Raw genomic sequence first — 11,527 nt, forward strand, 5'->3', positions numbered from 1 at the left:
CGTGCTGAAAGCCGATGTCTGGTCGACTTCTACTTAGGAAGGAAATATTTGCTATCAGGTTCAAAATGGGCAGTTTCCATAATTTTTTCTAGCTTAATATTTTGCCTATTGAGAAGTCTAATGAATAAAATGTTAGTAGGAACTAAGCCCATCTGAAACATCTTTATGCCAGTAGTCAGAGCTTATTCTAAATGAGCGATTTGACAGGTAACATTCCCCCCAAACATCAACAAAATAGCCAAAGACCACCTAACTTCCTTGTTGAGAAAAACACTCGATGTTACATGAACAAGTTCCAAAATCCTGGGTGTTTATCAGACAGCCACCTTTATTTGTCTACCCAGTAGTCTTCTTTCTGTTGAAAAACATAATCCCCTGCCACCCAGTATTCCTATGTGGTTTGGGTACACCTGCCAACTACAGCGCCCACTGCAGAGGTGACACGAGGCCCAGGCCTTGGCAATCAGGGCACTCCTGTCCCTTGACTACAATATTAGACTATCAACCAGACATTTAACCCTAACCCAGGCAAGGACCCAAAAAAATAAGTCCTTCTTTGAGATTTCTGAGATGAAAAAAACGAAAGAACAAGTGTCACCTTTCTTTTATTGGATACTGCCATGTTTGGATCCTGGGGACCACAGGGGAAAATGTGGCCAAGAACACACAAAAAGCAGCAGAGACTAGTGGCCGTGAGAGGGAGAGACAGAGAAAGAAAAGGAAATAAAGAGGTGACTCCAGCTGGCCTGACCCTGTGAACTTCCCAGCGTGACAGATTGCATAATTGGCCCCAATTTTCACCCCTCCCTGTATCCACCACTTTGGCTCTGAGACTCTGCAGTTTCCCTCACTTCCATGGGGAGAGCGTATTTTCCCACTCCTGACTTTGATCTTGGTCAGGGGACTGACTTTGGCCAACGGCACTGGAGTACACATGACCCACAAGGGCTCTCATTGCCCTTGCCATCACCAGGAGAACCTGCCTCAGCTCACCTGTCAGAGAAGCAGGCGTGGATCCGGCTCTGCACTGCAGCCTCCCTCGGCCAGTCTGCTGATGCCTGAGCACGCTCAGTTGAGATCAGCAGAGCTGGTCCAGCCACCCAGAGTGTGAACTAAATCAGTGCCTGCCTTCACATGTCACTGAGATCTGTGCGGTGGCTTATTACACAGAAATGGCTGTATGAGCCCAGAGATCACTCCCTGCTTTTCTTCACCTAATGTCTGTTAGTTTGTTTTCGATCACCAAAATGGAGGATTCAAAAGGCAGGGCTTTTAGCCTGTTTTCTGTTACATCTCTAATACCAATAAAAAAAAAGACTGGGACATTGTGGGCACTCAATAAATTTCTGATGAATAAAGCAAGTTTGAGCTGCATTGCTGTCACTTCAAACCCAAGCTCTGACTAATACAAGCCACAGAGCTGATGGGGTTTTTTTGTTTGGGGGATTTTTTTTTTCGTTGCTGCACGCAGGCTTTCTCTAGTTGCGGCGAGCGGGGGTCTACTCTTCGTTGAGGTGCGTGGGCTTCTCATTGCGGTGGCTTCTCTTGTTGTGGAGCACCGGCTCTAGGTGTGCAGGCTTCAGTAGTTGTGGCTCGCAGGCTCTAGATTTCAGGCTTAATTGTGGCACACGGGTTTAGCTGCTCCGCGGCATATCTCCCCAGACTAGGGATCGAACCTGTGTCCCCTGCATTGGCAGGCAGATTCTTAACCACTGCGCCACCAGGGAAGTCCCCAGATGGATTTTTTTCCTTTGATTTTATAGCATATGTTTACGTCACAAAAGTCACATCAATAGAATTTAGTCTAGTGGTTTTCTCCCATATCGGAGGATTTTCTGGATCAGTAAATCATTCATGTATCAAGGGATGGCACAAAAGTACAGATTTAGTACTTAAGTCAATCCTCAATTATTTCTTGATAGAGAAAATGCAAGTTATAAAGCCCTAAACTCACCCAGCCAAGGCCACACTACGGCACTGTATAGCAATGCTATTCCTTTCTTACCTACACCTCTGCTGATTATTGAGACCAGAGACCACCATTTGATTTTTGTTTCTTATTTTTTATTTCACACAGAAAAGTTTCACGAATGGTACAAAGAAGTGCTGTAGGTCTTTTATCCAGATTCATCCATTGTTAGCATTTTGCTCCATTTGCTTTATCATCTGCTCACTCTATTTTTCCCCTGAATCATTTCAGAGTAATTGCAGACATAATTCCCCTTGATTTATAAATACCTCAGTGTATATTTCCCAGGAATAAGGGCTTTCTCTAACATAACATAACCACAGCACATTTACCAAAATCAACAAATGTAACATTTAATACTGATATCCAACCCACCACTCATGTTGTTTCCAATGGTTCCAATTATGTCATTTATAGCTTTGCTTTTTTCCTGTTCTGAGATCCAATCCAGGATCACACAACTCCAATTAATTGTCATGCATTTTTAGTCTCCTCTAATTGGGAACATTTCCTCAGACCTTCATTGTTTTCATGAGTTTAACATTTTAAAAAATTTGTAATTGAAAGTAAATGTATTTAATAGGATTGATTCTTTGTTGAGCATTGCACTGAATTGTATATTTAAGTTCTCTTAATCTCTCTCCTATTATTTAGTATATAGTAGCAAGGAATTTTATTTATCCTAATTTTTTAAATTGTAGTAAAATACATGCAAAATTTATCATCTTAACCATTTTAAAGTACATAGTCAGCAGCGTTAAATATATTCACACTGTTGTAAAACCATCATCACCATGCATCTCCAGGACTCTTCTCATCTTAAAAACTGAAGCTCAGGGCTTCCCTGGTGGCGCAGTGGTTGAGAGTCCGCTTGCCGATGCAGGGGACACGGGTTCGTGCCCCGGTCTGGGAAGATCCCACATGTCGCGGAACGGCTAGGCCCGTGAGCCATGGCCGCTGAGCCTGCGCGTCCGGAGCCTATGCTCCGCAACGGGAAAGGCCACAACAGTGAGAGGCCCGCGTACCGCAAAAAAAAAAAAAAAAAACTGAAGCTCTACACCTGTTAAACAACAACTCCCCATTCCTCCCTCTCTCCAGCCCCTGGCAACAACCGTTCTATCTCCATCTTTATGAATTTGACTCTTCTAGGTACCTCATATAAGTAGAATCAAATGGACTCATTCCGGGTATTTTGAGGGGAGGGGGGGTTTCGACTGGCTTATTTCACTTAACATATTGTCTTCAAGGTTTAACCATGCTGTAGCTTGTGTCAGAATCTCCTTGCTTTTCAAGGCTGAACAATATTCCATTGTATGTATATACTACCTTTTGTTTATTCATTCAGCTTTCCATGGACACTTGTGTTGCTTTCACCTTTTGGCTATTGTGATTAATCCTGTTAATGAAACTGGATGTACCCGGTTTTCAATGTTGGGGGTACATACCCACCAGCAGAATTGCTGGATCATGTAGTAATTCTATTTTTAGTTTTCTGAGGAAATGCCATACTGTTTTCCATAGAGGCTGCACCATTTTACATTCCCATCAACAGTGCACAAGGATTCCAATTTCTGTATATCCTCACCAATACTTGTTCTTTTCTTTTCTCTTCCTTTTCCTTTTTTCCCCCCTAGTAGTAGTCATTCAAATAGATGTGAAATGGTATCTCACTGTGGTTTTGATTTGCATTTCTCTAATGATTAGTGATGTCGAGCATCTTTTCACGTGTTCGTGAGCCATTTGTATATCTTCTCTGGAGAAATGTTTGTTCAAGTCTTCTGCCCCGTTTTTGAATTGGTTCATTTCTTTTGTTGTTGTTAAGTTGTAGGAGTTCTTTATATATTCTGGATATCAGCTTGTTATCAGATATATAATTTACAAATATTTTCTCGCATTCCGTGGTTTGCCTTTTCACTCTGTTGATTGTTATCATTTTATGCACAGAAGTTTTAAATTTTGATGTAGTCAAATTTATCTATTTTTTTCTATTGTTGCCTGGGATTTTAGTGTCACATCCAAGAAATCATTGCTAAATCCAATGTCATGAAGCTTTTCCCTCATGTTTTCTTCTAAGAGTTTTATGGTTTTAGCTCTTACATTTAGGTCTTTGATCTATTTTGAGTTAAATTTTGTGTACGGTTTTGGTGTCAAGGCCCAACTTCATTCTTTTGCATGTGGATATCCAGTCTCCCCAGCATCATTTGTTGCAAAGCCTGTCCTTTCCCCATTGAATGGCCTTGGCACCCTTGCCAAAAATCATCTGACCATATATGTGAGGTTTTATTACTGGGTTCTCTATTGTATTCCGCTGGTCAATATGTCTCTTTATGCCAGTACCACAGTGTTTTGATTACTGTAGCTTTATAAGTTTTGAAATCAGGAAGTTTTGAGACATTCACCTTTATTCTTCTTTTTCATATTCAGGGCCCCTCAAAAATCCATACTTATTTTAGGTATGCAAAAAAACACCATTGCGATTTTGACAGAGTGCATTGATCTATAGATTGCTTTAGGTAGTGTTGACACCTTTACAATAGTAAGCCTTCCAATCCATAAATACAGCATGTCTTTTCACTTATTTGTGTCTTCTTTAATTTCTTCCAGCCACGTCATGTACTTTTCAGTATACAAATCTTTCACCCTCTTGCTTATGTTTATTCCTAGGTATTTTATTCTTTTTTATGCTATTGTAAATGGGGTTATTTTCTTAATTTCCTTTTCAGATTGTTCATTGTTAGTGTAGAGAAATGCAACTGACTTTTTTTTTTCTTTTGGCTGCGTTGGGTCTTTGTCGTTGCACGTGGGCTTTCTCTAGTTGTGGCGAGCGGGGGCTACTCCTCATGGTGGTGCACGGGCTTCTCATTGCAGTGGCTTCTCTTGTTGCGGAACATGGGCTCTAGGCATGTGGGCTTCAGTAGTTGTGGCACACGGGCTTAGTTGCTCCACGGCATGTAGGATCTTCCCAGACCAGGGCTTGAATCCGTGTCCCCTGCATTCGCAGGTGGATTCTTAACCACTGCACCACCAGGGAAGTCCCTGCAACTGATTTTGTCTGGTGATTTTGTATCCTACAACTTTGCTGAATTTGTTTATTAGTTCTAATGCTTTTTTGTGGAATCTCTAGAGTTTTCTACATTTAAGATTATGTAGTCTGCAAACAGAGATAATTTCAATTTTCCTTTCCAATCTGAATGCTTTTTTATTTCTTTTTATTTTCTAATTGCTCTGACTGGGACTTCCAGTACTGTTTTGAATAAAAGTGGCAAGAGTGGGCAGCCTTGTCTTGTTCCAGATTTTAGAGGAAAAGTTTTCAGTCTTTCTCCATTGAGTATGTTAGCTGTGGGCTTTTCATATATGACATTTAGTAAGCTGAGGTAGTTTCCTTCTATTACTAGTTTATTGAGTATTTTATCATGAAAGGTGTTGGATTTTGTCAAATGCTTTTTCTGCATCAATTGAGATGATCATATGCTTTTCTTTCTTCATTTTGTTAAAATTAAATGATAAGTAGTCTGTTCTCTTGCTCTTTGATTAAGGTAAAACAAGCTACTATAACAGCAAAAAATATAACCGACCCTCAAAGAAAGTTCAAGTTAATTCATTCATTTAGTCAAATATTTATTGAGAAAATGTTCAGTTTGTGGCAAGCAACTTTCTTATCACTAGAGTTCAAAGATGAAGGCCTAGATCCTTTCCTTCAAGAGTGTCACAATCTACTGAGGGAGACAGGCCCTTCCCCAATCAGTCCATGATCTCTATGCTCTAATCACAACAGTGTATCAACCACATCCCCCGTTTGATCACAGAGTTCCCTGAGACCATGGAGCTCTGACTCTCCTCCCTTCTTTGCCTGTCAAAATCATAGATATTTTTCCAGTCCTAGCTCAAATTCTACTTCTGAGAAATACTCTCTGATCACCTTGTCCAGAATTAATTACTCCACCTCTGTAATCTCTATTATACCCCACTCACTACTCTGAAAATTAAAAAGTAAAGAGAAAGCATGAAGCATTTATCCTGCCTTTTCCTATACCATAGTGCTTCAAGAGAGCAAAAGAGCGATGGGAGAACGTTTTTAAAGAAATATTCCAGTTAATAAATGCAGAGGAATGACAGAGAAAATCACCATTTATAAACCTCCAGTGAAATGCTGGATCTTCTAGGCAACAGTCATCAGTGGATCCCAAAACAATTAGGTGAAAGGCTGTTGGGGAGATTAAGCTGGCACCCCCTGAACCCACTGATCACTGAAATCAGGATAACCAGACATTATCTGCTTCAAGAAATGATGCCAGAGCAAGTGTACTATAAAGTATTCCTGCTGAAGTACACTGAACCTGCTGAAATACACCGAACCTATATCTAATCAAGCTTCTAGGTCTAATCACCAATCCACAGGAAATACAGGTGGAGGAACAAGATAAACACCACCACAAAGGAAGCAATCTGCCAGATCCACAGACGGTGCCACATTCTAGAGGATAAATGTGTTGGTTTCACTAAAAAGCCATTAAACGAAAAGGAGGAGGAACAGTTATAGAGTAAAAGAAGCTTATGAACCATAACAACAATTTACAATGTGTGGACCTTATTTAGAGGCCAATTCAAACAAACCAACTGTAAAAAAGATACCGTTGATACTGTTAGAGCAATGTGAATAAGGAGTAGGTATTAGATGATATTAAGGTTTATTGTTCATTTTGTTTGGTATGCTAATAGCATGGTTATGTGTTTTAAAAGTCTTTATCACTTAGAGTTGCATACCAAAGTACTGACTGGTGAAACAATATGGAACCTGGGATTTGCTTTAAAATACTTCAAAAATAAATAAATACATAAAAACAAGGGAATAGATGAAATAAGAATGGTATAAACGTAGGCTATATATATATATATAGAGAGAGAGAGAGAGAGAGAGAGGTAGAGAGAGGTTCATTATACTATTTGCTCTTTTTTCATACATATTTGAAATTTTCCAAAATAAAAAGTAAAACAAATCTTAATAAAATAAACAGTAGCAAGAAAAACCCTTTGATGTGGAAGAACATTGGAGGATCAGAGGGTGGGCATCTGTGTCAGAGTCCAGATCTGCTACTAACTAGCCACTCTAGGGCTCTGGGCCTCAGCTTTTTTGTTCATAAAGTAAAGAGTTGGATTTGGACTTCTAAAGTCTCTTTCAATTCTAACATATTATGACTCTGTTACTCTGAAATCCCCATCTCTGGTTCCTTCTCAAGAATCCTTTCCCAACTAAGTAACTGTAAGCAAGATAGGAGTTTCCTCTAATTCTCCCAAGACTACTCTCTGAATATATGACTTGCCTATCTCACTTTCTTTTCTCTCATTCAGAGAAAGCACCACAACTAATTCCTCTTTATCTCAGTCATTCAGCACTTGCTGCAGTCCATATACACATCTGCTTCTGTTATATGTGTATATGTGTCAGTGTTGTAAGTCGGAGACTGTAAACTAGGACACTGTCAACCCAGCATATGGTGTTTGCTTTAATCACGCTGATGACTTAGCACATTGTCAGCACGCAGCCAATGTGTAGGATTATAATACTACGGTGTAAATAGTGAACTTTCTAAGCAATCTGTTGCAGCTGGCCCAACTGGCCACAGAGAGAAGACAAAAACCTGTACATTCTGTCTTAATTTGCTTCTTTTCCTCCTGTCCCACATTGTGAGATGTCATTTGGTGGATCATATTTCCAGGGATGAGAAATGTGAATAAGGAGCAGGGAAAATAGGCCATGCAACATTGGCTTAATCCACAATATTTCTCTTTTCCCTCACTAAATCAGGGTGTATGACCCCTTTCCTGTGTGAGGAATGCAAACTCCTCCAATTTTATCTTTTAGATAACTTCTCAAAACCAGGTAGTGACCACATGAGAACTTAAGAAGATGTCTTTTCTTTTCTCTTTCTTTTTTTTGTTGGCGGGGAGGCGGTGTTGAGGAAAGGGATGAAACAGACGGCTGTGCTTTTGAATGTTTAGCCAATTCCAACTGGGTCATCATATTTTGCCTATAGGTAAAATTGCTTTAGGTAAATTTTCTCTAATCCATCCTCTCAACTGTAGGATGACCTGGTTTAAGGTTGTTAAACACTATACCTAGATGAATTTCATACCTGCTGAAGCAGTGTTTCAAAACCTTTTCTTCATAAAAAAATGCGACCATAAATTTCCATCAGAGGTTGCAAAAGGGTAGCCCTTTACTGTTGCAAGTGACCTCACAAGACTATGCTGGTGGGGTAGTACCTTGCCTACTGAATTACAAACAAACTCCTCAGCTTGCATTCTATACACAGGGTAACGATAGTTCCTACGTTTCAAGGATCTATTACGAGGATCCAGTGAAACAATACACATAAAGTGTTTAACACCACAATGTTCATTGCAGCTCTATTTACAATAGCCCGGAGATGGAAACAACCTAAGTGTCCATCATCAGGTGAATGGATAAAGAAGATGTGGCACATATATGCAATGGAATATTACTCAGCCATAAAAAGAAACGAAATTGAGCTATTTGTAGTGAGGTGGATAGACCTAGAGTCTGTCATACAGAGTGAAGTAAGTCAGAAAGAGAAAGACAAATACCGTATGCTAACACATATGTATGGAATTTAAGAAAAAAAAATGTCATGAAGAACCTAGGGATAAGACAGGAGTGAAGACACAGACCTACTGGAGAATGGACTTGAGGATATGGGGAGGGGGAAGCGTGAGCTGTGACAGGGCGAGAGAGAGGCATGGACATATATACACTAACAAACGTAAGGTAGATAGCTTGTGGGAGGCAGCCACATGGCGCAGGGATATCGGCTTGGTGCTTTGTGACCGCCTGGAGAGGTGGGATAGGGAGGGTGGGAGGGAGGGAGACGCAAGAGGGAAGAGATGTGGGAACATATGTGTATGTATAACTGATTCACTTTGTTATAAAGCAGAAACTGGCACACCGTTGTGGAGCAATTATACCCCAATAAAGTTGTTAAAAAAAAATGCCCGTCATATAGGGTGATTCTGAAGATGAATAGTAACGTTTACCATTTATTAGGGGATTTACTATAAGCTAATCAATTTATATATATATATATATATATATATATATATATATAATTGCATTAATCTTACAGAAATTCCACAAAGTAGAAATTATTATTCCATTGAGAAAAAAGGCTCATGGACGTTAAGTTACATGACCAAGGCCTAATACCTGATAAGCAGCGGAAGTGGGATTCAAACTCAGGTCTGAACTGGCTTCACATCAAGAGACACTACACTTTCTTCTAGAAGTAATTGAGATAATATCTTTAAAATGAACAAGGACTGTACCTGACATAAAGTGGACAATAAACGGCAATTGCTGTTATCATTATGATAACCTCCTCCTTCATGTCCAAAACACACACACACACACGTGCACACGTGTATGAAATAAAAAAGAATCTGTATGCTAAAAAAAAAAAAAGTGTTTAACACAGTGTCTGGGAGCAGTAGTCAAACAAGATAGTCCTTTGTAAGCACTCCCTTGCAGTCCCTAGAAAGAGGACATTTTCAATAAACATTTGTTGAATTAATACATTGAATGACGTAATTGGAAAGATAAGTGGTTCGATATCCATGAACAAATAGAGGTTCTCCTTTAACAGGGTCAAATAACTTCTCAAGGCTTTTTACAAAGAGTGTTTTAAGCTACAGAATGCCCCAACACAGAGCTTTAAAATCAAATAACTCAATATTGAAATTTTAACAGGGAGAGTTAATAAAGGGAAGGCCCATTTATTCAGATGAATCAAAGATGAATCTGAGATATAATCATATTTTATGTGTACAGGTCATTCACCCTAGAATCAAAGCACTCACCACATATTTCACTAACCCTTGTAACACCCACAGGTAGATGTTGGAGATGATCCCCTTGTTACTGATGGAGAGAGAGCCTGAGGCCCAGGACAGTGAAGGGACTTGTCAGAGGCCACATCAAGTGAGTAATGGAGCAAGAAACGGAACTAAATTCTAGTCTTCATCCCTGGTGCACTTTAGGTTTTACCACAAAGTTGCCTAACATCTCAGTTACTTTTTAACTATAAAATCCATTTTGAAATAAACCCTCCCCTTAAAAAAAAAGAAATTAGCCAAGAGTACAAGATTCAATAACTAAAATAGAAAAAACATAAATCAGCTGGGTTTTTTGTTTGTTTTGTTTTAATGGTTCCACATCAGTTAGCAGCGTCTAGGGAAGAAAATGGAAACAAACATTGGTTCAAAAACAAAATTCTGCATAAGGCAGATCGCTGCCTTTTAGGGCAATTAATGCGAACGCTAATTTGCAACTGAAAACAACGAGGATCTGGTTTCGAGTTTCCAAACAGAACTATAGAGGTTGAGCAGATTCCTTCATTGATTTCCCTATGATTCTACCTGGGGGTGGTGGGTAAAGAAACTCTTTTTAATTGACTCATTAGAACAGGGATTACCAGAATTTTCTGGTATTTTAATCTCCACCTTCTCCCAGAAGCCCGCAGGATGAGTAGTTATGGTTTTAGTATCCCTTGACTTAAGATAAAATAAATAAAGACAAAATGACCAAAAGCTCCTATGAATTCGGTGACATTCTCAGTGAACTTGTGTTTACTACTCCCCATATCTCCGTACCAAAAAACCACCATCGCGCTGCGAAAGCGTGCTGGGTAGACGGGTTCCCGGACGCCCGCGAGGAGCGCCCAGGCAAGGACCCCGGATTCGGGGGCGCAGGGCCGGGAGGGTGGAGTTTACGTTCACTCCATCGCTGCAGTAATGGAGAAAAACGGACTCACAGAGTAAACCACTCCACTCCCAAGCGGTTTTTCTGATTTTTATTTTTTAAGCATAAAGACGATGTGAACGAGGAACTCGCTGGCAGCGGCTTGCCCGGCCGCGCGCCCGCTCCCGCCGCGCGCGCCCACGCCCACGCCGCGCCCGTGTCCGCGCGTCCCCGCCGGGGCTCGGCGCACAGCCCGCCCAGCGGAAACCCGCGCCCGAGCTCGCCCCGCACGCCAGCTGCCCGTAGCAGGCGGGCTCTCGGTTCCCATAGCAGTAGTTCCCAGTTTCTAGTTTCCTTATCGACACGATTTCTCTCTTGGGTCTTCCGCGGGGATCAGACGGTGGCCGCGGCCGCGGGTGGGGAAACCCGCGCCTGCGCCGGGCTCGGTCTATCCAGCCTCGTGTGGCTGGCTTATTCCTACCCGGAAACTTCGAGCTGTGTGGGCCCCGGCAGGGACTTGGGAGGGAGGGAGTTTGAGAAGAGGCTTCACTTTTTAATCTCCTAGGCAGTTTGATGGGCGCATGCCAGGCCCGCGCTGGCTTCGGGGCAGCTCGGCCAGGCCCCGGGACACACCCGGCGGCCGCGGAAGCGCTGAGGGGATGTTTGGATGGCCGGAACCTCTGGCTTCCTCTCAACCTTCTGACCTTTCAGAGTCCAGGCCTGTTGTGCCTGCGGCTCGCGATCGGCCCTCTTTGCCATCTTCCCACGAGAAGGTTGGGCCTCCGAGCCTAGACCCAGATTGCGAG

The 11,527-nt window shown here is 41.5% G+C and overlaps 1 pseudogene across 1 annotated transcript in view; it reads left to right on the forward strand.

The window, feature by feature from the left end:
• The window catches only part of LOC309831478 (large ribosomal subunit protein eL6-like), a 75,718-nt pseudogene extending 64,432 nt beyond the window's left edge, over positions 1-11,286 (forward strand). Inside the window, exon 2 of the transcript in view lies at positions 10,846-11,286. The product of the transcript in view is annotated as a large ribosomal subunit protein eL6-like (transcript). The remainder of the gene's footprint in view (positions 1-10,845) is intronic.
• The last annotated feature ends 241 nt before the right edge of the window (positions 11,287-11,527 follow it).

The sequence above is a fragment of the Grampus griseus genome, assembly GCF_964374135.1.
Source record: "Grampus griseus genome assembly, chromosome: 13".
Lineage (NCBI taxonomy): Eukaryota > Metazoa > Chordata > Mammalia > Artiodactyla > Delphinidae > Grampus > Grampus griseus.